The sequence below is a fragment of the Tursiops truncatus genome, chromosome 14 (genome assembly GCF_011762595.2).
Source record: "Tursiops truncatus isolate mTurTru1 chromosome 14, mTurTru1.mat.Y, whole genome shotgun sequence".
NCBI classification, from domain to species: Eukaryota; Metazoa; Chordata; class Mammalia; order Artiodactyla; family Delphinidae; genus Tursiops; species Tursiops truncatus.
Window position 1 is genome coordinate 81,853,079 of NC_047047.1, and position 26,420 is coordinate 81,879,498.

A 26,420-nucleotide genomic window follows, 5' to 3' on the forward strand; every position below is an offset into this window, starting at 1 on the left:
GGCAAATAATTAAAATAAGACTTCCTCTTATTTTCTTTAACTTATTTATTTGGCTGCGCCGGGTCTTAGTTGCGGCACGCAGGGTCTTCGTTGTGGCGTGTGGAATCCTTTAGTTGCGGCATGCATGTGGGACTAGTTCCCTGACCAGGGATTGAACCCAGGGCCCCCTGCATTGGGAAAGTGGAGTCTTAACCACTGGACCACCAGGGAAGTCCCAGGACTTCCTCTTACTTCATCTTGCTGGGCCACAAACTGTCCCTTGCTCCGAGTTCAAACTGTAACCACCTTCTAGCTACAGTAAGGGGGGCCTGGGGCAGAGCCAGACGCTAACGGTGGACCAGCTGGTCGACGTATTGTCACTGTGAATTAAGCAGGAGACGGCCTTGGGAACCAGAGAAGAGTCCTAGGGTCCAAGGGAGCTGATTTTACTGGTTATGATGGGGACCTATTTCTCTCATATGATTTGAGGCACTTCAGAAGGCTCCTACCTTCCATATTTGGTCATCTCCAAATACGGGCCTGCCATTCTGCCTGAAATTTCACTACGGGTCCCCCCTTTGGGCTAAGACATTGAAACAGAAGGATTATGTGTGTATACATACCTGCTAGTCCAGAGGCACAGAGTGGTCGTGAGCTTATCAGCTCCTTCTTAGCAGAGCTTGGAAAGAATGGGACATAGGAAGGTCATGCTTTGATAGGAAGACTGAGCCTGGGACCAAGGGTGGCAGAGGGCATTGAGGTGGGAGGACGTGCCCTCGTGTGACCATGTAGAGAAGGATGTGAAGCTGAGGGTGCAGACACGGGGCAGAAGTGTCAGGACAAGGGGTACCATCTCTGGGAACGGTCCATCTCTTCTCCACTTCCTTGCCCAGGTCCCCAGTGCAGGATGTGGCTTATTCCCTAGTGACCCTGCCTACTCCCCTCACATGCAGCCAGAGTGGTCTAGAGCCTTCCAGAGGCTCCCTGTCACCTTCTGAGTCCTAAACAAACCCCTTACCCTGGCATTCAAGGCCCATCTCTCCAGGTTCCTGTCCCTCCAAGTTTGCCCACAGACCCTATGAGTCTTCTCTGAACAAAAACATTGGAATGTGCAAGGTGACAAGGACAGAGTATTCATGACAACTGGGGAACTGTGATGTAAAACTAGGACGTTGCTCGTAAATCTGGGTTCAGGTGCAGCCAAGGTGGGAACTGTCTCAAACACACTCTCAGACCTCCAGGTCCTCCCTCCGTCTTGGGGGTCCTTTCCCCATCCCTGGCATCACCGAGGCCCCGCATTCTGAAAGGCTCCAGGGTGCCCCTCTGGCAGAAGCTGTCTCTGGTCCCCCGCAGCAAGTGCCCCAGCTGCCTTGCTGAATTCAAGCTGTCTGAGCTCTTGGCCCCGAGGGAGGGGTGCAGGCGCCACCTTGTGGCCCCAAGCGTTTATGGCACTGAAAGCTGCCCCTGGACGGGAGAATTGCTGTGGATCCCAAAGCTTGAGGGCCCAAGACCGTGGGTGGGAAGACCGCATGCTCCCAGCCTGCCTGTCCTGACACCCCAACCCCGCTAAGATGGGTCACCGGGGTGCCCCGGGCCTCCTGACAGGGAAGTTGCTTTTAGCGCTTGGAAGGGGAAGGTCCCACTGGTCTCATTCCTACAGGTCCTTATGTTTCTCCATCCCCGCCCCCCAGGTCTCACCAGCTCTGAGGCTGCCAAGTGGGGCTGCAGCAGGATGCTGCCTTGTTGGGGTGCCGTGCGGCGTAGGAGCTGAGGATGAGCTTGGCGTGCAGAGAGGCCCGGGCTGAACAGCCCGCCGTCACAGGCACACCACTTGATCTCTTGGGGCCTCCGATTTCCTCTTCGTAAAGAGGGTAATGATTTGCAGCACGGACGTTCCTGAGAGTTGGAGATATGGACGTAGACTCTGGGCACTTAACAGGTGCTAAAAATGGCAGCTTGGGAACTTGAGTGGCGGCCGGCACCTTCTCCAGGAACGCACTCCCTGCCCTGTCTGGGGGACGTCTCCCCTCAGTGGCCCCTGGGTGCCCTCATCGCTACCCTCAAGCCCCTGTTGGGCATCACTTACTTGCTGGCATGCCCACCATCTGGGAGATGGTGCATGGCAGGCAGGTGCAAGATCGTCTGCCACAGTGCCAGGCACCTGGTACGTACTCAGATGGACACGTGGGTCAGATGTGACTCCTGACGTGGGGGCGGTGAGACCAGCGTAAAATGGACGAGAAGGTCGCCCTCAGGTCTTCTAAGATATGGTCAGTGAATGAAGAAGTTGGGGGGAAAGCACTCCCTGAGTTTCTCTCAGGAGGACTTGAGTGCCAAGATGCCAACCAGGAGACCAGAGCTCTGCCCCACCCAGTCAGAGCAGCAGGGCGCCCACTCCATCGTGGGAAGGGAGCTAGAGAAGACAGAGCTGCCCCCGCGGCGCCCACAGGCTGCGTGAGGTGAGGCCTGGCGGGACGAGCGCGTGGGTCTGCGCTGGCTCCAGGAGAGAGGAGCCTTGAGCTGGGGCTCTTTTCCAGAGCTTTCTGGAAAAGGGGACTGCACTCCCTTCCTGTGCAGAGCCTTCTGAGTCCACAGGATAGAGGAGAGACCGTGGGGTGGAGGGCGGACACCGGCTGGGCTGCAGGGCTCTCGGGCCTCAGGTCACCGAGCAGGTTGACCTCTGGGGGAGCTGGGTGGGCTGAGCCGGCCGGGCCTCCTAGCAGGAGCACCGAGCTGGGTGAGGCCGCAGCCTCACCTTCTGCATGGTGCCTTTGCCACGGTGCCCAGACGTTCCCGGGGCCGGGCAGGCTGCGGGGCTGGGGCTCCGGATGCATTCTCGGGGCAGCTGGAGAGCCACACTCGGCTGGCCTCCCTGTGGGTGCTGCCCGGCCATACAGCCCTCTCCGGCCAGCCGCCTGGTCCCTGGAGGAGATGAGGGCAGAGCTCTAGCAGGCAGCTCAGATACCCCTGTCCTGAACCCCAAATGTGCTGGACCGTTCCCAGAACTCTCCACAGAGCAAAGGGGAGGCCTCGGTTAGCCAGGAAGGAAATCGCCTTCCCTTCCTTCCTCCTGCTTTGATTCACCTCGACAAATACTTACCATCACCTGCTCTGCGCTGGGCCCTGTGCTGCCCCGAGGGCTCCCGTGATGGCAGAGTGCAGACGGGCGGGCAGGTCCTGCAGTGCAGCCCCCTCCTGGCTTGGTCTGAGCCCACTTTCTCCAGGAAACCTGCCCGTGCACCCGTGCGAGGTCGGTTGGTTTGAGAGCAGGAAGGCACCTCGGGCTGGGGTAGAATCTCACTGCCGCCTCCCAGGGCCGGGGGGCATAAGAGGCTTCTCTGGGGTCTGGTCTCTCGCCCCTCAGTGGCTTCAGTCCTTGGGTCCGAGGCGGGCGGAGGGAGCTGCGAGTCTGGTCAGCACCTTCTCTGAGCTTTCAGGCTGCGTGATCCCTGTGGCCTCCCCGGCTGGCGCCCCGGGGCATGGCCTGAGCTGCGTCCCTCCTCCTGGGCTAATCGGGCCTGCCACTCGGAGGCCCAGCTCCCCTCAGACGGTGGCCAGGATGTGGATAGTGCTGGTACAGTTACCCACACGTGATAGCAGGACAGTAGCAGTGGGCATTAATCACGACACAGGCGACATCTGCCAGGAATGGGCTGGACCCACAGGAGATGGAAACTGAGGCTCCGAGTGGCAAAGTGACTTGCGCATGGCTGCACAGCTGATGGGGCAGGGCCTGGGGTGGTCACAGGTCTGCCAGCCTTAGGGCTTCCCACACTTTTCTAAGTCAGGGAGTGTGTCAGTTTCCTAGAGCTGCTGTAATGGAGGGCTTGAAACAACAGAAGTTTATTCCCTCCCAGCTCTGGGGGCCGCAAGTCTGAGATTAAGAGTACCAGGGCTGTGCTTCCTCTGAGACTTTTCCAGCTTCTGGTGTGGCCGACGCTTGGTGCTCCTTGGCTTGCCCTGTGTCACCTCAGTCTCTGCCTCCGTCACCTCTCCCTCTGTGTCTCCATCTTCACGTGGCATCTCCTCTTCCTAGAAGGACATCAGTCATACTGGATTAGGGCCCACCCCCATGGCCTCACCTGCAAAGACCCTCTTCCAAATAAGGTCACATTCACAGGTACGAGGGGTTTTGGACAAGAACATATCTTTGGGGGAAAGGGGGACAACTCAACCCACAATCGAAAAGAAACAGATCAGGGGCAGAGCCTGAAGCCATGAGTTCCCGGTTTGAAATTTCTTTAGAGTCTCAAGTTTCATCTTAAAAATTCTTGCATTTCATACATTATTCTCTATTTTAAATTCATGTTTGTTTTCATAGGAAATATTATTTCTTCAAAGCTCTGACACTTTGGTGAGGAGGAACATGTATATCCTATGGCTTCATGAGCCTTCAGGACATTTCTAAATTTCCTCAGGGGAATTTATATCCCAGTTGGAAAAGTATCAACCAGCAGAAATTCATTTAATTCCCTTAAAAACCCAGAGAGGCAGATATATTTAAACAAAGCGGAAACTGAGGCTCCTAGAGGTTCATGATCTGCTGAAATCACCCCATAATGGAATTCGGTTCTTCTGGCTCCTTGATCGGCTCTTCTGCTGTAAGCGTGTGACCCGGGGCGGGGGGTGGGGGGATAGGCGTGTGCCCTTCACCACACGCCCACATGTGCAGGGAGGGATTTTTGTACCTGTTGTGAAGTTCAGTTACATGAATTCTGGAACATAAACATAGTTTGCTACATAAAACCATAAATTTTTCAGTAAGATAGAAAAGAAAATCTACCCACACCGCATTCAAACGTTATATTTGCAAATACTCATGTTAGAAACGCCCTTCAGTGTTTACTGAGAAGGGGCGGTGTTCTTCATCAGCTCTGCTGGTTATTTAGAAGGTCGTTAGTGGACTCTGCATGGAGAGAGTTGTTTCCAGCAGCTGCTGTGAGAGGCTCTGAGTGAAAGTACTCGTGTTAGGTGGGTGCCCACCCGGCTTCACCCAGCCCCGCCCGTTTACCCGGTCGCCCACCCTCCCTCCACGCAGCAGACCTCTGCTGGGTATCACTGGGTGACACACGCCTCTGCCCGCAAGGAGCTCGTGCGCTGGAGCACAGGGGCCCCTGACACGAGACTTCCTCGTACCCGGGAAGGAGCAAGGGGGAGCCTCGGGGGCTGGGAGAACAGCCCCGTCCGCGTGCCAGGCGGGCCGAGTGTGCGTGTGCACGTGCGTGCGAGTGGGCAGGTGGCAACCCCAGAGCTGCCCATTGGCTCGGTCTCACCTGGCATCCATGGCCCCGCCCTGAATCCGCCTCCTCGCCTCCGGGGGTGGGTGAAGCCAGGACACCCGTTGCAGACGTGAGCACCTGCCCAAGCCAGCCCCGGACGCCAGGCTGGGACCACTGACACCCCTGCCCTGCCCAGGCATTGCGCAGCCTGGTCCTGGCCTCCCTCCCCTGTTTGCTCCCAGAGGCCGTGGCCCTGGTCTGGGGCTGTGTGAGCATCTCCTTGTGTTCACCCACAGATCCCAAGGGTTCTCAGGAGGATCTGCTGGAGGAAGGAGATAATTTAGGCGACACCCATGCAGGGTGAGTCTGAGGTCTGCTCGGGAGGCTCTCGGGTCTTAGTCCTGCCACCCCGTTGGCTGAGGGATCACCAGCTACTACTTCTGAGTGTCATGGCGCAGAGCGCCATGCTGCCTCCCCAGGGACACTGTTGTAATCCTCTCTGCAGGGATCGCTTGCTTCCCTCCCCAGAGAGGTTAGGTGACTTGCCCAGTGTCTCCCAGCCAGGATCGGTGGAGCAGTACTGCCTGCCGTACCCTGTGGCATCTCGGTGTTTCCGGCCCCTTGGTCCTGGCCTGGGGGAGGATCCCGGGACGCAGAGCAGACGTTTCTCATGGAACCAGCCAGCGCTGCGTGTCAGTGAGAGAAACTGGACGGGCCACAGTGCCCACATCTCCCAGCTGCCTTGTCTGGGTGCCTGAAACTTCTCCACTTTAGCACCTTTCCTCTGTGTGGAGTTAACCGTGTCAGCATCCTTGGGGAAGCAACCCACGCCGCCACCAGCACCGGTACAAACAAAACCTGGCGTAGATGTCCAGGCTGGTCCTGGGTGGGAACGGCATCCCGGGTCCAGGATCTCGCTGAGTCCTCATCTCTATTGTGAGTCTGAGGTTCCAAGGTAGGAAACTGAGGCCCAGAGGGGCTCCCAGAGGTGCCCAAGGTCACCCCACAAGTAAAGAATTGATGTTCAACTCTTTAACGTGTGGTGATGACAAGGACATTTGTAAGTGTCTGAAATTGATATGCTCCTGTCACACCAGCACTGAGGCTAATCTGGGAACAAATTCGAGTGAGATGCCACCTGCAGGCTGGTAGCAACTCTTTATGGCAAGGGGAATACAGCAGTAATAATACTCACCGCCGCCTTCAAGGGCCCTCTCGGCACAGTGGTGATCCCAAGCGCTGAGCACAGAGTGATCATGTTTGATCTTCAAACAACCCTGCAGACAGGCATTCTCATTTCCCAGTTGAGGATGTGATGGCGGCAGAGAAGTTATTGATCTGACCGAGACCAGCCATTGGTGTGGGGAGGATCTGGTCCTGACCCCAGAGCTTTTCAGTTGCACCCACTCGTTTTCTAGAAGTTTCGCTACATGATTAGGAACGTCCTTTGCAAACATGATTATTTGTATCTGCCCTTATACCAGATGCTAGGCTGAACCAAGGGAAGAGGTTTTGTCCACACCAGGTGAGCATGGGGTGCTGCAGGGGGCAGCAGTCGGGTGCCCGGCCGGGAACGGATGTGGGTCCTCCCGCCTCCCGATACGGTCCCACCTCTCCCTCAGGCTTGCCGCTCAGCAGGCCAGTCCTTCCACCAAAAACCCCGACGGGGGCTGCGCCAGCCTTTGTGAATGAGGAGGGAGAGGGGTCGACAGAGTCTCGGGGGCAGAGGGACAAGGAGAGGCCCAGGCAGTGGGCCTCTGGGGTGGAGGGTGGCAGTGAGGAGGCGTGCCCTCTGGGTAAGGTGAGTGTACCTCGGGCCAGTCTGGGCAATGCCCGGAGCCTGGGGGGCACTGGGGTCAAAGGCTCCCAGAGGAGCAGGGAAACTGAGGCCTTCAAATGTGTCTTCTGTGGACCCATCCGCTCAGCAGCTCCCCCTAGAACAGCCGCGTGCGCAAGCACGGTGGCCCCCGGGCTCTGTGAGCCTCTCGCGGGGGAGCCGGGCTGGGGTGAAGGGCACGGAGCAGGGCGTCCACTGGGGCTTTACAGGAGGCGGCACCAAGCTGCACGCACGGCGGGAGAGCAAAGAGATGGTCTTGTGGAGAAGAGAAGCCGTAGAAAGAAGAGCTGCAGCACCGAAAGGGGTGGGGAGGGGCTGCAGCACTGGAGCAGGGCTGGCGCACATCATCGTGTTGCTGGGCTCCTAGCTGCCGTCAGGAGCAACCCAAGTTTTAAAGAGAGAGCGAACCTCTGAGAAGAGAAGGTGACGTGTGTAAAGAGATAAGGACGCGGGGTCAGGGACGATGGCCTCGGCGGCCGCAGCTCCTGAGCCAGTAGGGAGCAGGCGGCCACTCCAGCCCCTCGAGATCCAAGCCACAGTGACAGGGCCGTGCTACGTCCAGCTCGGAGGGCTCAAAGGGAAGCTTCTAGATAGAAAACTCTGTTGGAACAGCCACCAATCAGTCACTGGCCGAGGGCCACCCCAGGGGACTGAGCAAGTGCTGACCAAGTGGCTTCAGGAGCCTGAGGTCGGTGCTCCCAGGAGAGCTGCGGGCGAAGCCACAGGGAGCGCCGGCAGCTGACGCCCAAGAGGGGTGCCCGGAAGGAGTCCCAGGGACCCGGGTGTCTGGGTGGAGCCAGACAGTGTCCAGCGTGGCGAGCGGAGGCGAGGGAGGCCCAAGGGCCGCCCGGAGCTCTGCGGGCGTCCGTCGACTTGCTTCCACTCTGTCTTCATCCTCTTTCCCTCCCAGCCTGTCTCCAGTGCTGGGCGTCTCAGGCTCAGATCCTCCAGACAGTCTGTCTGTGGCCCCCAGGGATGGGAGACGATGGTCTCCTGGCTGCATGGGGAGTGATACGCACTGCGGGTCCAGGTCTCTGAAGAAAGACTTTCCATCACTCCCCTCTTACCAACGCCAGGCCTCCTGTGCTTCATCAACTTCGAGAGCTTCAAGGGCCTGCGATTCTGCAAGGCAAACTTGACCCTTACCGCCGCTGACCTGCTCTGCAGGCCCTTATGTGTAACTTCAGTGCTGCTACCTCCGTTACCTTAGCTCCATGTGCTTCCGGACAGTCCGTGAACTCTCACTGCTGTTGCCCCTTTGTCTTTGAGCCCCCATCACTCTACGGGGCTGGGGGAACCACAGGTGATAAGCACACGGGCCAATCTGCCATTGCACCGGGAACCAGGCTCTAACTATTCACCCATCAGCTTGCCTGGGACAGATGCCAGCCCCGGGGTCAGAGGCAGGACTGGCGTTGGGGCTTGGAGCCAAGGTTCTGACTCAAGCAGAGACAGGGCTTCAGTAAGAAGTCAGGGTGGAGGGCGGAGGCTCCAGGGGACTGCCAGGCCCGCTTGCGAAGTGGCTGTGCAGGCTGGCCAGGGCAGGGCACACATAAGCTGGGGCTTTGACTACAGCAGGGTGACCGGGCAGGGCTGGCCTCAGAGGGTCAGGAGGCCCGGAAGTAGATGGTAAGCAGCAGAGCTCCAAGGGCCCCGGAGCGGAAGGCAGGGCATCAGAGAAGACCAGAGAGATGGGCTGGTGAGGCCGGTGGGCATGGCAGGCAGTGTCCAGGCACCAGGGCAGGGCAAGTGGCACCTCCCACTGTGGTCCGGGCTGAGGGTGGGCCCCGCTCTGGACCAGAAGCTCTCTGTCCGTGGCCCCCGGTCAGGATGGGCCGCAGCACCGTGGCCTGGGGGGGAGGCTAGGCAAGGGCCCTGGGTTAGGGTGGAGAGGCTAGTGGGCCCAGAGTCACAGAATGGAGAGAAAACAAGACAGACCCTCCAAGGGCTGGCGAGAGTATCACTCTGGAGGAAGCCGCCCAGTAGCAAGTGGATAAAAAACACATTCCTGGAGGAGCCCAGAGACAAGGGGACTTGGGGGAGGCTCTCAGAGGAGGGCTGACTGAGTCAGAGTGCCATTAATCCTCATCTCTGCGGGTGCCACGTGGGGAGGGGCGGCCTGTGGTGAAGGAGCCTTCAGCCAACGCCATCGCGGGTGGGTCAGGGCGGGGCAGTGCCCAGCAGGCCCCTCCGTCCCAGAAGGGTTGCTGCAGGGCCTGGGCCTCCGAACCCTAAAGGATTTATGTACCCACCAGGCCTCTGGATGTCAGCCTTGCAGGCTCGGAACCGGATTTGCCAACTTGGCAAGATGGATCCATCTCTGGAGGAAGGGCTCACGTGGACCAAGCTCACGTGACTGATGGATAAAATGTCAATTTATCAATAATGAATGTCATATGGACCAACTTTTTGCTTTTTGGCTGTGTTGGGTCTTTGTTGCTGCACACAGGCTTTTCTCTAGTTGCGGCGAAGGGGGGCTACTCTTCGTTGTGGTGCGTGGGCTTCTCATTGCAGTGGCTTCTCTTGTTGTGGAGCACTGGCTCTAGGCACGTGGGCTTCGGTAGTTGTGGCGCATGGGCTCAGTAGTTGTGGCTCTTGGGCCCTAGAGCATAGGCTCAGTAGTTGTGGCGCACAGGCTTAGTTGCTCTGTGGCATGTGGGATCTTCCCGGACCAGGGCTCGAACCCGTGTCCCCTGCATTGGCAGGCAGATTCTTAACCACTGCACCACCAGGGAAGTCCCTTGTTGAAGTCTTGAGGAGAATTCCTTCTTCTTGCATTTTAAGTTCTGGAGGCCAGAAGTCTGAGATCAAGGTGTCAGCAGGGTTGGTTCCCTGTGAGAGGTGTGAGGAAGGGCATGTTCCAGGCCTTTCTCCTTGGCTGGTAGATGCCACCTTCGTGCTCACATGGTGTTCTCACTATATGCAGGCCTGTATCCAAATTTACCCTTTTTATAAGAACACCAACCGTATTGGATTAGGAGCTCACCCTGCTCCAATATGACCTCATCTTAACTAATTACATCTGCCAGGACCCCATTTCTAACTAAGGTTGTTTTCCGAGGTCCTGGGGATTAGGACGTCAACATATGAATTTTAAGGAAACACAATTCAAACCATAACAGAGACTGAATTCAAAGGAGCGTAGAAAACCAGGTCTGGGCATAGCCAACAGCCATGGCAGTTCTCGAGGCTTCAGAGCAGGAATTAAAAGATCTGATTTAGAGCCCACACAGTTGGGCCAAGCAGCTAGCTGCCCCTTAGCCTCTCGAGAGGACTGGCTCACCATGCCCAGGTGCTGTGTCTCTCTCTTCAGAATTCGAATCCCAGCAGGGAGCAGCTGGCTGGTCTAGTTGAGCCAAGAGCCTGACCCCTTAGCCTGCAAGGGGGCGGCAGGAGACAGTGGGGAGCTGAGGCCAGGGCCCTCCGAGGTGGGCCCTCCAGACCGTGTCCCACGTGGAGGAGTCACTCCAGCGTGTACTGGGGGAGCGGCAGGGAAGAGGGAAGGGGCCTTCCAGCCCTGCCTCTTTTAAGTGGCTTTCACACCTCTGCTGTGATCTGTGTGCATTGATGTCACGGCCTAATTCTCAGAGAAGGTTCACAGATGCGGACTCTGAAGCTCAGAGGTCTGGCCAGGAGCCTGGAGACCCAGGTGCCCCTGACTCCACCGGGGAGCCCTGGGCCAGCCCTCTTTCATGGGGAGCATTTGGGCCAGGTGAGCTCTAAACACCTTACAGCCCAAATGTCTGCACAGGTAGTGTGTGTGGAGCAGTTTCTACAGCGCCTGCGTCCTCTCTTCCTCATCTCCTCCTAAGAAACTGAGGCAGCAGCCTCCCACCATCGGGGAGGGAGCTGGGGCCATATTTCCAGGAGGGCTGGCCAGGGGAACGTGCCAGGCTATTTTTGCCAAAATCTCGGCTTCTGTACACTGGTGCCGAATAGAAATATGAAGACGGAATTTAGGAGGAAAGAGAAAGTGTAACTTTACTCTTTGCCAGGCAAAGAGGGAACACTGCAGCCTAGCGCCTCCGAAGACTGTGCCCCCCACCCTTCCAGAGGGTAGTGAGAAGTTTTATAGCAATAGTTCAAAGAGGGCGTGATCAGCTCATGGACATTCTTCTGATTGGTTGGTGGGGAGGTAAGTGGGAGTCGGCATCATCAACCTTCTGGTTCCAACCGGTCTGGGGTCCACGTGCTTGTAGGCAGCATTAACTTCTCCCACCTGGAGGGTGTTTCAGCATCTGCAAAACAGCTCAGAGATACTGTTGCGTGTATCCATTGATGGGGCACCAGCACTTTGCCCCAAGGCCGAACTATTGTTCTCTTGACTTTGTTTCTCCCTTGTCTTGCATTCCCTCCCTTCCCTAATTAACAACTGCTTGAATCTGCCCCTTGGAACTCAGGGAAGGTTATGGAGGCTGAATGAAGCCTGTTTCCTGTAATCAGAGAAATGGGGGACACAGACATCATGCCCAGGAGCCCCACAGGGCCCTGCTCGGTATCATTATCTGTTGGGACTTCCCCGCAGGGCCCGAGAGGAGCCAGTGGGCGTCCCTCCTGAGTACACGGACCTTCCACCCGCTGGCTCAGGCCAGGCCTCCCGGCAAGGTCAACATCCCGTGCGGCCCGGACCCCCATGCGGTCACTGATGGGAGGCCTGGGCCAAACTCTTCTGAGTGGCGAGCTACCAACATGCAGATGGCGTTGGGGAGTGAGAGATGACCTTGCAGTGGAGGTGGGATAGAGACCGCCGCCGCCAGCCCTGGGTGCGTTCCCGCCTCTGCCCGGAGGGGCCTCGGCTGGCAGCCAGCTTGCCACCTCTGGGTGCAGCCACAAGCTTGAAGCCCGGTGTCTGAACGGCCACAGGGACTGGGATGTCTTTGAGGAATCACAGAGAGAAGGATGTCCAAGCTACAGGAGCCTTCAGCTAGGAAATGAGGCTCCGAGAAAGGCGGTACTTGGACAACTGGACAAACCAGACACTGAGCTGGTTCCTGACCTTCAAACTTCTGCTCTCTGAGAGTTCCTCAAACTGGGGTCCCCTGGGTCTGCTTGGGAGTCTAGGAATTCTTTACAAAGAAGACTTTTAATTGGGTGTTTGTAACCTAAGAAAATCTAAAAGGAATACGATTTGCATATCCTGGCTCATCCTGACAAACGTCTAATAAGTGGGGGACAGCCATGCGCTGTCTGGGGCCCAGATCACGTGGGGGCTCTTTGAACTACTGCAGGCTGGTGAGAGAAGGACCCAGAGAAGCTGGATGATGTCATGGCCCCCGGCTGGGGAGGGCGGGCAGCAGGGAGGGAAAGGCGGTCAGCCCCAAAGAGGAGCCAGGCCTACGGCTCTGCAGGTCTGAGGTCTGCGGTTCCCGCCAGCCTCCGGCAGCTCCAGGGCGTGCAGCTCCTCTGACACAGCCCCGTGATTCATGCCTCATCTTGGCTCAGTAACTGGAGCCAAGCCAGAGGCAGAATTTTCTAGGCTGTGTGGCAACAAGATCAGCCATCCTGAGAGAACTGGGTGTGCCAAGGTTGGGGGGCGGGGCTTGCAGCAGAAGTTGGGAGGCTCTGAGTGATCCCCAGGGCAGCAGGGACTGTGCAAGAGCCATAAAGAAGAAACCGGCCCCAGACACACGCAGAGCCCCTCCTTCCAGGCACGTAAATTGCATGCCTCCGTTGGGTGCTGCCCGCCTCCTACCCCTTACCCACTACCTAACACAGATCTTCACTCACTGCCCTGAGGACAGCCTTGCAGGGAGGGACAGAGCCAGGCTGACACCAGGAAGCCCACAGGTGGATAGGCAGGTGTCCGCCCACGGGTGGGTAGGCAGGTGTCCGCCCACGGGTGGATAGGCAGGTGTCCGCCCACGGCCGGTCAAGTTTCTGCGATATTGGTCATGGATTCTGTTTGGGCCTCTGAGAAGCTGCGCTTTGCCCTGCCCTGGAGGTGTTGACAGAGTGGCCTGGAAACCTGGGTCAGCAACGGGCAAATCCCGACAAGTGGCCCCAGTGCCAGGAGAGACTTAAGAAAGCATGAGCTCAGCTGGGGACCGAGAACCCACTGTCATGACACATCTCGTTTCCGGGCCCGCCCAGAAACCCTTTCTCTGGAGGCAGCGTGGCGTAAGGGAAGGGCCGGAGCTTGGAAGGCTCGCTGTGGGTTGTCACAGAGCCCTCGGTTCCCTGGGGTTTGGGCTGGAGCATCTCGGGGTCCCCCTGGCTGACCCTCTGGCCAGGGACTTCCTTGGAAGCCGGCTGACTCGCGCTGTAGCCAGCCTGGGACGAAGGAGTAAAACCCTCAGTTAGTAGAATCCTTACCGCCCACCCCACCCCCCGCCCTGTCCCCAGGACAGCCTAGACCAGGGCCATTGGTGCCCTAGGGCCACCACCAGTGGGAAATCCCAAAAGGACAGGGAGCTTCAAAAGGGGGACAGGCTCGCAACTGACTTCATTTGGAGCCAGGCTCCAAGAGGCTTAAGAAGGCTTTAGGGTTCTGCTGGCAGTGGGTATGAAAATCCCTTTGCTACAAATGCTCTGAAGCAAGTCTTGAATTTCTCTCATCCATCCGTCCATCCCCACCTGCTCGTCTGGCCCAGCTGATGTCCGGCGAGCATCCTAGCACAGATGTGGCTGCGGCAGCTCCTGGGCTGGAAAAGGAGTGGTCCTGCCAGTCCAGCCACTTCAGCCAGCCCCAGGCAGCACCACAGACTCAGACCTGGAGATACCGTCCACCAGGGATGGAGCAGGAGGCCTGATAAGGACACAACGTACAGCAAGGGGGACACGATTCTGCCTCAGCACAGCCTGGACCTCCGCCCTGAGAGCAGGGAAGGGCCAGGCTGAGGGAAGTATAGCCTTACACCGAGGATCCCAAGTCCCTAGGTAGGAGAAACGCGCAAAGGCTGAGATGAGGAAACCAAGACGTAGAGGGAAAAAAGTGCCTGGCCTAGAGTCACTCAGAGTCAAGGTTGACCCAGGAACCTGGAAGGGGAGGGAGGAGAGGAAAGAAGGAGGGGAAAGAGGAGGGGAAGGAAGAGAAAAGGGGGGCTCTGGAGCTGAGACTGGAATTAGCAGGGGAACTGCAGAGATGTCCTAAGCCCCAAGCCGGCTCGCCTGGCCTTCTCTTGTCCAGAGGTCCAGTCGCTGGGCGTTCAGGGACCCACACAGCCCCACCTTCTCCCAGTGGCTAGGCCTGTGTTCCCGCTGCTGTGTGCGCCTGCCCTCTGGTGGCAAGATCTGCAAGTGCATCACCACTGTAGGATGCAAGTCCATTCAGCACCTACTGTGCCCCAGGCGCAGAGCTGGTAGTCAGAGAAAAAGGAAAATGGCCCCAGTTCTGAGAGCGCATGGATTAGGGTGGAAGACAGAGGAGAAAACAGGCCATGATAATACAACGAGGAAGGGACTTACACTGGGGAAGTTTGGGGTGTTACAAAATAGGGCTGGTTTAAAACAGGACAGCCTCAAATCTGAGAGTAGGAGCCTTTCCCAGCAGGAGGCACCGCCAGGTCCGGGAAGATGTTGCCAGCCTCCACTCCGGAGGCCCTAGGCTTCCCAGGAGGGGTGGGCGGGCGCCAGGGGTACTCTCCAGTACTGGTCTGTCTGCGGCCAGAGCCCCAGAGCCAGAAGGGACGCCTGGAAGAGGTTTGTGACCATGTCTGCAGACGAGCCTTGGGGCTGTGGCGTGAGGGGTGGAGAGGATCCCAGCCCTTCTCCCTGTCTGAGCCCAGCCTCACACTAGAGAGGCCTCGGGGCCAGTTAGTTAAGTACCTGGGCTTCGGAGCCAGACTGTCTGGGGCCTCACGGCACCATGTGACCTTGTGCAATCCCTCTCTCCGGACTTCAGTTTCCCCATCCGTAAGATGGTAGTAAGAAGGCGAGTGCCCACCTCAGAGGGTGGCCATGGGAGTAAAGCACATGGAACGGCATGTGGCACGTGGTAAGTGCTGTTTACACCGGTCCTTTCTTTTAAAAGTGTCCCCTCTCGGGACTTCCCTGGCAGTCCAGTGGTTAAGACCCCACCTTCCAATGCAGGGGGCGCGGGTTCGATCCCTGGTCAGGGAACTAAGATCCCACATGCTGCGCGGTGCGGCCAGAAGTTTTAAAAATAAATAACTAATAAAAGTGTCCCCTCCCTCGCTCTGATGCCAGACAGTGCCCATGGGGCAGAGACCCCAAAAGAGGTGTCCCGCCCGAGGACGCTGGCTCTGCTGAGCCTGGAACCAAGAGCCGGGCACAGGCCTGGGTGCTGATTCCAAGCGCCCTCGTTTGATTCCCCGAGGCCCGGAACTGCTCCCCTCTGGGCGGGCTGCTCTGGATTCTCCCAGGGGCCCTGTGAGCAGCTGCAGGCTTATTTCTGAGCTGCATCGTCCAGTTTGCATGAAAGCATTGGCTACAAGCCACACATCTATTGAACTTGTCTTTCTGGGGGCGAGTTCTCAAGCCTCACCACTCAAAACGTGGTGTCATGCTAACCAGCAACATCGGCGTCACGTGGGAGCTGGTTGGAAGTGCAGACCCTCAGGCCCCGCTCCTGACCTACAGAATCCGAACCTGCATTTTAACCAGAGCCCAGGTGACTCACGTGCCCATTACACCTCGAGGAGCGAGAGTGTCTTAAGCAACGGGGCTCAGGGGGCAAAGGCATTGCAGGGTGATGCACGTGCCCACTGGGCCTTCCCTGGGCAGCACCCCTGCCAGGGGCCAGAAATTCCAGGGATGTTGGCCAGGTTCAGAGCGTCCTGGCCTCCACACAGCCCGGGCAGCGCTGACCAGCAAGTGCTGAGAGGGACAGAGGCACACAGGCCCCTGTGAGCCCAAGTCTGCCCAGGGGGAGTCAGGAATCTGAGCTGAGACTTGAGGGGAAAATTGCAGTTGGCCAGGCAGACGAGTGGCAGAGGGCGTTCCAGGAAAGGGGACAACCTGTACCGATTCCAGGGCTGGCGTTTTCAGAGGAGAGGACTTCGCAGACCTCATCCTAACACCGTCAAGCCCTGGGGCAATCGGAGGCCCACATCCTCTGTGGCTAAATATTTTAAAGCTATAAATCAAGCTCATAAACTATTAAATAAAGTATGTTCCGGCCTCTTACCTTGACAAATATGCCTTCACGAGGGCCTGCAAGGCCAGGTTCAAATTTAGAATTTTGGGCCTCCTTGGAGTTAGACACCAAAACGTGATGGTGCGGGGGAGCCAGCTTTGCCCGCCCCTTCTGATCCCACCCACCCTGCACCACGAGGACACATGCATACGGGCACACGCGTGCAATCGGCCCAGGCTGCCCATCCTCACACCCCTTGCCCCACAAACAGCTGCCTCGGGTGGCCTCCAGGAGGACAGACCCCAGGAGCAAGCCCTCGGAGTTCCTGGAATTGGAGGAGGGTAACCCTGGGAGGGCGTCTCCTTGACCCCATCGGGGGCACGCCAGCTGGAGAGGCTCTGTGACAACGAAACTATGATACCCTCTATAAGATACACTCTAATTTCAGGGATGTTAAAATGTCAACAAAATGTGCATTTTTTTTAATTTAATTTTTTATTGAAGAATAATTGATTTACAACGTTGTGTTAGTTTCTGGTGTACAGCAAAGTGATTCAGTTATGTGTATATAACTGATATATATATATTTTTTTCATATTCTTTTCCATTATGGTTTATTACAGGATACTGAATATAGTTCCCTGTGCTCTACAGTAGAACCATGTTGTATATCTATTTTATATATAGCAGTTTGTATTTGCTAATCCCAAACTCCTAATTTATCCCTCCCCCACTGCCTTTCCTCTCTGGTAACCATAAGTTTGTTTTCTATGTAAGTCTGTTTCTGTTTCGTAAATATATTCATTTGTGTCAGATTTTAAATTTCACATATAAGTGATATCGTATGGTATTTGTCTTTTTCTGACATACTTCACTTAGTATGATAATCTCTAAATCCATCCATATTGCTGCAAATGGTGTTATTTCATTCTTTTTTGTGGCTGAGTAATATTCCATTGTATATATGTGCCACATCTTCTTTACCCATTCATCTGTCAATGGACATTTAGGAGGCTTCCATGTCTTGGCTATTGTGGATAGTGCTGCTATGAACATTGGGTGCATGTATCTTTTTTTTTTCCTAATAGATTTTACTTATTTATTTATTTATTGGCTGCGTTGGGTCTTCATTGCTGCACGTGGGCTTTCTCTAGTTGCGGTGAGCGGGGGGCTACTCTTTGTTGTGGTGCGAGGGCTTCTCATTGCGGTGGCTTCTCGTTGCGGAGCACAGGCTGTAGGTGTGTGGGCTTCAGTACTTGTGGCACGTGGGCTTCAGTAGTTGTGGCTCTTGGGCTCTAGAGCGCAAGCTCAGTAGTTGTGGTGCACAGGCTTAGTTGCTCTGCGGCATGTGGGATCTTCCTGGACCAGGGATCAAACCCGTGTCCCCTGCATTGGCAGATCCTTAACCACTGCGCCACCAGGCAAGCCCCGTATCCTTCTGAATTATAGTTTTCTCTGGTTACATGCCCAGGAGTGGGATTGCTGGACCATATGGCAACTCTATTTTTAGTTTTCTTGAGGAACCTCCATACTGTTTTCCATAATGGCTGCACCAACTTACATTCCCACCAACAACAACAAAAAAAATTGTGCATCTTACATTGGATGTCCAGCAGCCTTCTGATTCCCTGGCTGTGAGAGTGTTTTTAAGCCTAATGTTGCACTGAATCTATAGGTCAATTCACATAGTATTAGCAATATTGACAATTTTAAACCTTAATGATGTTAAATCTTCTGATCCACAAACAAGGGATATCTTTCCATTTATTTAGGGCTTTAATTTCTTCAAATGGTGTTTTGTAGTTTTCTGTGTAAAAGCCTTTTTACAAAGTCTCTTTACAGTTATTCCCTCTTCAGAGCCTTGAAAACCCTCTGTGAAGTAGAGATCACACTCTGTACATCAAAGATGCCTCAACTAGTAAGTGACAGAGCTGGGATTTAAATCCCTGGCCCGCCAGCAGAGCTGGGCCTAGACTTGCTCTGCTGGGGGCCGCTCGTTCCAGCCCCTAACTGCATAGGGACCGAACATCTCTCCTCTGTCTGGGAAACCTGCTGACCTGGTGACAGTCCCTCTGACTTGGAGGGGGGGTTGGAGGGAGGGACAGGGGCAGGACTGGCATGAGATGCTCAGGGTCAGGGAAGGAGGGTCCAGGGGAGGGTCCCACACACAGGCTACAGGCAGGGAGGGAACCTGTTTGGTTGAAACAGTGTCCCCAGCCCTTGGCTTCGATGAAAACCACCTGGGCGCTTAAAAAGTTCCCAGCGTCCAGGCTCCACCTCAGACCAATTAAAGCCGAACCCTGGGAGCAGGGCCAGGGAATCCGTGATCTTAAAGTAACCCAGGTGAGGCTGCAGCTCGGGCGGGGAACCGCCGGGTCAGGTGGTGAAGTTGGCCGTCAGTCCTGACCCATCAGCTCTGCCCCAGCACACACTGAGGCCAGCAGAAGAGTCCAGACTTTAGATCAGACAGACCAGGCTACAGTCCCGGGTGTGGATCTCGGTTCCATGTCACAAGTTCTGTGACCCTGGGTGCTTGACCTCTCTGACCCTCAGTTGATGAATCTGTGAAATGGAGACAGGTATACCTACCTTGAGAGACGGGATCTGTTTCTCCTCTTCTTGAGCCTGGACTGGCCTGTGACTGCTCTGACCAGCAGGGTACAGCAGAAGGGACGCTGCACCAGCTCGGGGTCTAGACTCAAGAGGATTGGCAGCTCCCCCCTCCATGTCTTGGGCCTCTTACCTGACTTTTCAGGTGAGGAGAATATGCGGCTGAGAGGTGACTTGCCCAAGTAAAACTATCAAGCGCTCACTGCTTTCCTGGCTCTGAGGGAGGAAAAGGCAACATCTGGGGCAGCAGATTTGACCAGACTTTTGGAGTTTTGAGTCCTGGCTCTGCCACTCCCCAGCTGTGTGACCTTGGGCTGCTAGATAACCCTCTCTGTGCCTAGGCCACTGCTTTTGTAAAATGATGATAAATGGTTGCACCTCAGGGCTGTTGCAGGGGTGAACTGAGAGTACCCTGTCTTGACACAGCGGCTAACAGCTACTGTTAGCAGGGAGGCTCTGCTAGCCCCGGCCTGGAGGTCATGAGGGGCCTGGCCACAGCTGTGCTGATCTGGTGGCTTATTTTTGAGGAAGAAGCGGGACCCAGCACGGAAGCGCCTGGGAAAACCCCCTGTTTCCCACTGGTCCCCTCTTCTCCCCTCTGGAGACAGCAGAGCCATCCAGGGGGTGTCAGGGTGGGGCAGGATTTCCCCTCTTGTGACAGACCCCCACTTCCTCGGCTTGCGTATCACGGCCAGGGTTCAAGTGTCGGGCAGGGCTGGGGAGGCAGCGTAAGTTTTGCCCTCCTCCTGAAGCCAAGGGCCCGTGACCCCACCTTTTCCTAGGGGTGAGCCAGATGCCAGGTGGGCCTCCTGGTCCCTGGATGCACAGGGCACCTCCTCTGGGCGCTCCTGGTTCTGAGGCCTGTGGAGGCACATGGTCCTGCCCAGGTGTGCCCGGTCCCCAAGCGCCTCGGGGTTCCTGTTCCTCACGCGAAAACCTCAGACCTTCTCTGTGCTTCTCCCTGGTGAGCGCGTCTCCCCGAGCAGCACAGACCACCCCTGCGTGGAGTCCGTCTTCTCACTGTAGTGCATCGGTCACATCTCAGATGACAGTGGACAGAATCTGGGGCCAAAAAGGGCCTCAGAGACGATCTGATCCAGCCCTTGATCAGAAAATCATTTTTATTGTAGTCAAATATAACCGTGATTTACCATTTTAACCATGTGTAAGTGTACCGTTCAGTGGTGACTGATTTTTATAGCTGAGGAAACATTCATTCAAATGAAATTCTCAGCAGAAGCCTGATATAAAACTTTCCACGTTTTGTGGCCCGTGAAGGGCTGGGCCTCCACAGCCCCTGCAGGAGCTGGGAGGGAGCAAAGTGCAGGGCACGGAGGACAGAGGCGGCCCTGGCCGTCGTTCCCGCCACCGCCCCTGCTCTCCATCAGGCATTTGGCCCCCTCGTCCTCGCCCTCCAGGCCTGGTCTGACCCGTGAACACCCCGTCCACTCGGGGACTCGTGGCCTGCTCCCCAGTGCCCACTGGGACCTCCAGCCACAGGTCAAGGCACTGTGGACAGTGGCTTATGGCAGGTCTGGGTGATGGACGAGGGGATGCTGGGCCTGAGCCTACCAGATAGGGACCAGGACGGCGAGATGCTGTCTAAAGCACTAAGGGTGCCCATTCAGTGCCAGGAAGGACCTGCTGGCTGGCAGAGCCGCCCACAGAGGCACAGTTCTGAGATGACTGGGCAACCGTGGAGCTGTGAGCTCAAGACACAGGCCCATGGAGGAAGGAGCCTGGCCATGGGCCAGCCCCCAGGATCCCTGTCAGGCGCGCTTGGACTGGAAGGGACACATTGGCTCCGTCCGTGAGGTGTTGGCACGCTGCCCGTCTGGATGCATTTCTTCTGAGTGAAAAGCGGGTCACGAGTGAACCCCTTGGATGAGGGCTTGCGGTCCTCTGCCCCCGCCCAGCGGCGGGAGGCACAGCGTGAACAAGGAGGGCCCTTCGGGGACGGAGGGAGGGAGGGAGGAGAAAGGAGGACCCTGTGTCCCTGGTGGGCAGGAGGGCATCCAGCTGCAGAAGGAGGCTTTAAGTCAGGAGATGTGATGATTTTGTCCTCCACATAGAGGGCCCACCACGCTCCCCTCCTTCCAAAGGCTTGAAGGAGGAAAACAAGGAATATAGGAGACGTTCTGTGAAGAAAAGCAGATGAACAAAGCACTTACAGTTCAGATGAGAAGCCTCCAACGTGAGTGAGCATATCTGCAGCCTGAAATCCCACAGCTGGACGGTGAGGTGCCGGAGCCGCCACCGAGACCTCACATCCTGCCTGCACCTCACCCAGAGCGAGTGCTGGACCTTCGCAGAAAGGCCGCGGAGGGGGGAATTTACTGCGCGGAGGTAGAGAAGAAGCTCCCCGACGTGCGTGGAAACATCAGCCTCACAGTCACTGGAGTGACCTCCTGCAGGAGGAGACGGGAGAGGAGACAGGAGAGAACAACCTCCTTCCCTGCAACAGAAACGTCTTATCTCTTCTGAGAAGGAAGCTAGAGAAAAGTGGGCGCCAGCTCTTCCCACTGAGGGGAAGCCCAGCTAGTGAGAAGCGGGGGGGACGCGGACACCAGTCGTGGAGCAGAGGCCCGGGGCCGTGGGTCAGCAGGTCCCCGGGGCAGGAGGCCGCTGAGCCTCCAGGACTGAGGGACCCGGCTCACTTGCGGGGGTGATGCCACATTCGCAGCAGCAGCCCCGCGGGCCCAGAGACCTTTACCCGTTTTCTCTCCTAAAAGCAATTTTGATCAATAGTTTTTAGTTTAATTGATACCGCACCTGCTCTTATTGAAGTTTAATAAAATTGTGTTTCCTAAGACAGTGTTCTTCAAAGATGGATGATTTTGATATAATCATTACGAATACATTATTTCCACTTCATTGGACCCTCTAGAGCTAGATGGGATAAGTATTGCATTTTGATTGAAACACAAGGTCCACTATTACTTAACCTGTAATTGAACTTGGACACGCCAAGATGGAGACGCGTGAAAAATAAATCCATTTCTATATTCTGGGGAAAAAACCGATGAGAGTGGGCTCCTGCCCAGGATGTCTACTGAGGGGAGCCCTGAAGCCCCGGAGCTTTTCCACGGATTTAACCCTTCACGTTGCAGGTGGGGAAACAGAGAAGCGATTTCCCTGGGTAACCCTGGGAAATTCACGGCAGCACAGGTACGAGCGCCATGTCTCTTTGTTTCCAGTCCAGCTTTGAGCCGCGAGTTGCTCAAGAAGAATAGGCTTCTCGGCCCCCACCTGTAATTCTAAGAAAATTTAATCAGCTTCCTGGTGCTTTACAAAAAGAGCCAGCTCTTTCTACCTGTTTGCAGCCTGGCCTGATGTTACCTTGGCAACAGCTGTCAACAGAAATATTGCCTCCCCCCGGGCCTGTCACGTCCTTTATACCAGACATGTGTGTGCCCAGGTGAAGGCGCAAAGCAGCTGGGCCTCGTAGACCCGGCCGCGGGGCTCCTTTCCGCTAAGATCTGCTTACTTATAACCCAGAGGAAATTTGTCCTAAAAACAGGATTTCCGTGCTCGCTTGGCTAGTTTTCTTTTTGTACTCTATAAGGACTTAACGGGGAGAACCTTGCCGTTTGAAGAGGTTATTTTTAACAGCAGTATTAGCCTGACATCCTAAACATGGGACGTTACAGATCAGTAGGAAAACCTACCGGACCTCACCGTCCAGAGGAGAAAAGGAAAGCCTCTCCAGGAGAGCTGATTGCCCAGAGTCTGTGTAATTTATTGGCGATGCAGGACTTGGACTTGGCTGGAGTCCTGGTTGCCTTTTAGGGGTTTGGCGTTACTGCAGGTCTGGCTTGCTGACAGCAACGCCGTGTAGGTGCTGCCATCCCACGGGATGGGCACAGGCTTGTTCGTGGCCTGTATTAGAGATGGGGCACATTCTGGGGGCTAGATCCTGAGTCATCTTCTGGGAACCCCATTCTCTTGCTCCCAACTCTCCCTTCCCTTGTCTCCCAACTGTCTGCCACGGGCTGGAGACCTGGAATCTCTAGGGTTTGGGCAGGGGACGGACTGAGTGAGGTGGGCAGGGAGGGGCTGGTGAACTGGTCATCTGTCCCCACTCGGCCTGCACGACACCTGGGGCCGGAGCTTTGTGTCTGTTCCGTCTCCCCTCAGTCAGGATCCGAGGTCCATTCTGCTCCCAAGGCCCCTCCTGGACTTCCACAGGCTCCACATGCGCCCCTGGCGTCTGGCTGCACCCCCAGGAGGGAGGAGGGCTTGACCTCTCCCCTCTTAGGTCTCCAGCTGGGCCTGAGGATTCAACTGACCTAAGACAGATTAACAGGAGAAAAGCATGCAGAGCTTTTGCACATGGGGGCCCTACAGGAAAACGAAGGCCCAGAGACGTGGCAGAACCTAAGTGCTTATATACTAGGTTGGATGAAGAAAGAAAACTGTGGAAAAGGAACGAAAACATCTGGAGAGGCTACGGGAGGAGAGTTAGTTCAACAAGGTCCGTCTGCACGGCATCCTCCCTGGCTTGACTCCCTGTCTCTGATGATGAGTGTTTCTTCCTCCTGAAACAGGGACCCCATTTTGATCTGCCGGCAGCAGGGATGCTTTCTGCGTTGGGGACATGTGACGAACCACAAAGACCCCTTCATGGGGGACACATATTAAAATAGGCAGGAAAGTAGATTTCCAACCGCCATCATGGTCTGCACCCCCGGGGAGAGCTGTGGACCCCGCTGTGGACCAAGGACGGCGCTTGCTCCTGGTCACCCAGGCTACCAGCTGGGTTCCTCGTTTTACTAAAACGCTCACCTGTTCGCTGTACTGCCTCCCCGCCCCCCCACCAGAGTGATCTCATGTGCGTGGTTGTCTTTTCCATGACTTGCAGGATGCAACTCAGGCAGCATCCCCCCTGAAGGCAGCCTTGCTCTGAGCTAAGAGGAGATGTGCTACAGGGGAGGGATGGGTGCAGAGAGTCGGGCTGAGGTTACTCCAGAGTCACACTTCAGATCCCATCGAACCCTCCATTTGGACTGTCTGGAGGGGCTCACGCTCACCAGTTGCCAAGGGCTGTCCTGCTCAGAATACCTTCCCCATGCTTGTCCTGGAGAAATTCTGCTCTTGCTTCCAGAACCAGTAGCTGAGGAGCCATTTCCATAGTTGAGTTGGGTTCCAGTACTAGACAGAGGTCCTGTTTTGGCTTTCCATCATGAGTGTCCCTTTCATGTAGAGTGGTCCCCACTTCCTGCCTGCCTCCCGCTATGGGAGCAGGGAGTCAGAGTTCCCCCTCTTCTGCCCCCGACTGCAGGGCTCGCGTTGTGGTCCAGACCGTGACTGTGTCATCAGTGGTGGAGGTAACCGTGCTGGGGCCCAGAGCCGGAGACGCAGGCTGTGACAGCAGCAGGTGTGCCTAGGTGTTCTGACAGCAGCGGGGTCTGCCTAGGTGGTCTGAGAGCAGCAGGTGTGCCTAGGTGGTCTGACAGCAGCGGGTGTGCCTAGGTGGTCTGACAGCAGCGGCTGTGCCTAGGTGGTGTGACAGCAGCGGGTCTGCCTAGGTGGTCTGACAGCAGGGGGGTCTGCCTAGGTGGTGTGACAGCAGCAGGTGTGCCTAGGTAGTGTGACAGCAGCGGGTCTGCCTAGGTGGTGTGACAGCAGCGGGTCTGCCTAGGTGGTGTGACAGCAGCAGGTGTGCCTAGGTGGTCACCACTGCCTTTGGCTGATCTCACTGTGGCTCATTTGATTTCTGCCTCTGACTTGTAGCTTCCTATCTATTCTGTGAGCCTGCAACGTCCTTAAAAAAGTAACAGCAACAAAACGAAAAGCAAAAACAAAAACAAAACAAAAGCCCTTGTTTGCTGCAGGCGGTCAGAATTGATCTCCGTTTTGCAGCCAAGAGCCCTGATGGATGGAGAATCCTGCCCGGAACTCTGGGATCCCGTGTGCTTCTCTGAGGTGGTTCGTACATGCAATGCTTCAACAGCAATGATGGCTGATTCCTCAAGCCCTTTCTGGGAACTGGGACCTTGACAAGAGTTCTCGCATCAGTTCTCGGAGGCCTAAGATCTACAGTGATGTCCGCGGGCTCTGATGGAGCAAGTGGAAACGGACCGGAATTACTGGAGGATTTCCCAGCACGACAGTGTGCAGTGACGCGCTGCCTGGGTGCCTAGATCCCCCCGTCTGAGTCCCAGGGCGAGAGTGCTCAGTCCCCAGCGGCCAGGAGGTCAGGTCCTGTCCCCAGGGCAGCCTGCATCTGTGGTGCCGAAGCCATGGCCAGGCATCCTTTGGCATTTCTTCCATCGAGGCGTGAAGTCTGCATCCCCTTCCTTGAATCTGGGCATGTGCTGGGACTGCTTGGGCATGGATCGCAGCAGGAGGAAGGCTGCCCAGGTGTCTGCGCCGAGCCTGGAGAAACCAGTGGCTTCCGTATGGCCCTCGTGGTGCCCTCTCTCCAGGAGCCCTGACGGCCCCATGAGAAGACCAGTCGTCCTGGGTCGGCGTGGCTGTGGTCAAAATAAACAGTAGATATGACTCAGGGCTGCGTCTTCTGTTTTTGTTTATGTTAAGTGTGTTTGTTGGCCCCTCCGGGGGGAGCAGGGGGAGATAGGATGGGGTGTGTCAGGTGTCGCAAAGGGCCTCGGCAGCCAGGCTCAGGCCTGGGGACTCATCCTATTGACAGGAATGAACCTGAGCCCTTTCTGAGCGGCGGGTTGGGAGCGATCCCCGTGGCTCTGAGTGGGAAGGTCACGGGGCCGGGGCAGCAAGGGCCAGGAAGCCAGGTGGGGCCACTGGAGATCTGGGGACACGTCTGCGGAAGAGACCGGGAAGGAGGCACCTTCCCCGAGCTGTGACGGGCTCAGCCATTCTCTTAGCCTGAAATCCTTCATCCTAGTGAGTCCTGAAGTCCCCGACTCAGTGATTCTGAGAATTCATGATTCCTCGATCCCACGACGTGAAATGCCCGTGTTTCTCCAGTTGTGTGATCTGGTGATTCACAGAAACTCTCACCCGGCAGCTCTAAAATTCTCTGATTCACACGCTCTGCTGAATCAGCCCTTGCAGTTCCTGCCAACCCCTGGCCCATGGCTTCTCCTGGGAACTGAGGAAAGGCTGTTTGTTTCTGTCTTTTCTATTCAGACAGGTGTCTCTGGGGGCCTCTACCTTCCTCTGAGGTGGCTGACATGGGGATTGTGCAGGTGGGGAAGATCCCGGAGGCAGCTGGAATAATGCGGAGTGTGTGACCCCCGTGTGCCCCGGGTGCCCGAGTGCTGAGGCGGGAGCAGAGCCCCACCTTTGGGGGGAACTGAGAGGTGCTCGTGACCCAGGGCCCATCACCCACTCTGCTCACGCCCACCTGCTGGAGCAGCACCCCCAGGGCTGTGGTCTCCCTGAAGAGCCCTCCAGAGACAAGCTTCTGGGGTGGGGTCGCACCTTGTCTTAAGCCACGAGCTGGAGTCACCCAGTGGCATCCATAACCACTGGAGTTGACAGGAGGCCTGAGGACATGGGAGACAAGCAGAGTGGCCTGTGGATTTGGGTGACAGGGATTATGGGGGACAGGTGAGCGGTGCTAGTGGCAGGGCCACAGAAACGAGAAGCCTGGATCGGGGACTTGGATAGGCCTGCTGGCCCAGGGCCCACAGTGCCATGAGCTGGTCTTTATTCTTCTCCCCCTCAGCCAGTCTCTCGGCATCAAATCCAGGAGATGAGGCCCCGCGTGCCAGGTTGCTGTGAGGCCCAGTCAGGGAAACAGGGAAAGCTGTTGGCA

At 56.4% G+C, this 26,420-nt stretch overlaps 2 long non-coding RNA genes across 8 annotated transcripts in view; both read left to right on the forward strand.

Annotated features, from left to right (window-relative positions):
- Positions 1-24,514, forward strand: part of LOC141276374 (uncharacterized) — a 28,071-nt gene extending 3,557 nt beyond the window's left edge. Inside the window, exons 2-3 of one of the 2 annotated variants that reach the window (XR_012325865.1) lie at positions 1,671-24,056; positions 24,413-24,514. This is a non-coding gene — a long non-coding RNA (uncharacterized lncRNA). Of the gene's footprint in view, positions 1-1,670; positions 24,057-24,412 lie in introns of those variants that run through there. The other variant, XR_012325864.1, reaches the window with a different exon arrangement.
- Positions 1-26,420, forward strand: part of LOC109551213 (uncharacterized) — a 120,415-nt gene that overhangs the window by 29,520 nt on the left and 64,475 nt on the right. The gene's annotated exons all lie outside the window — the stretch shown is intronic.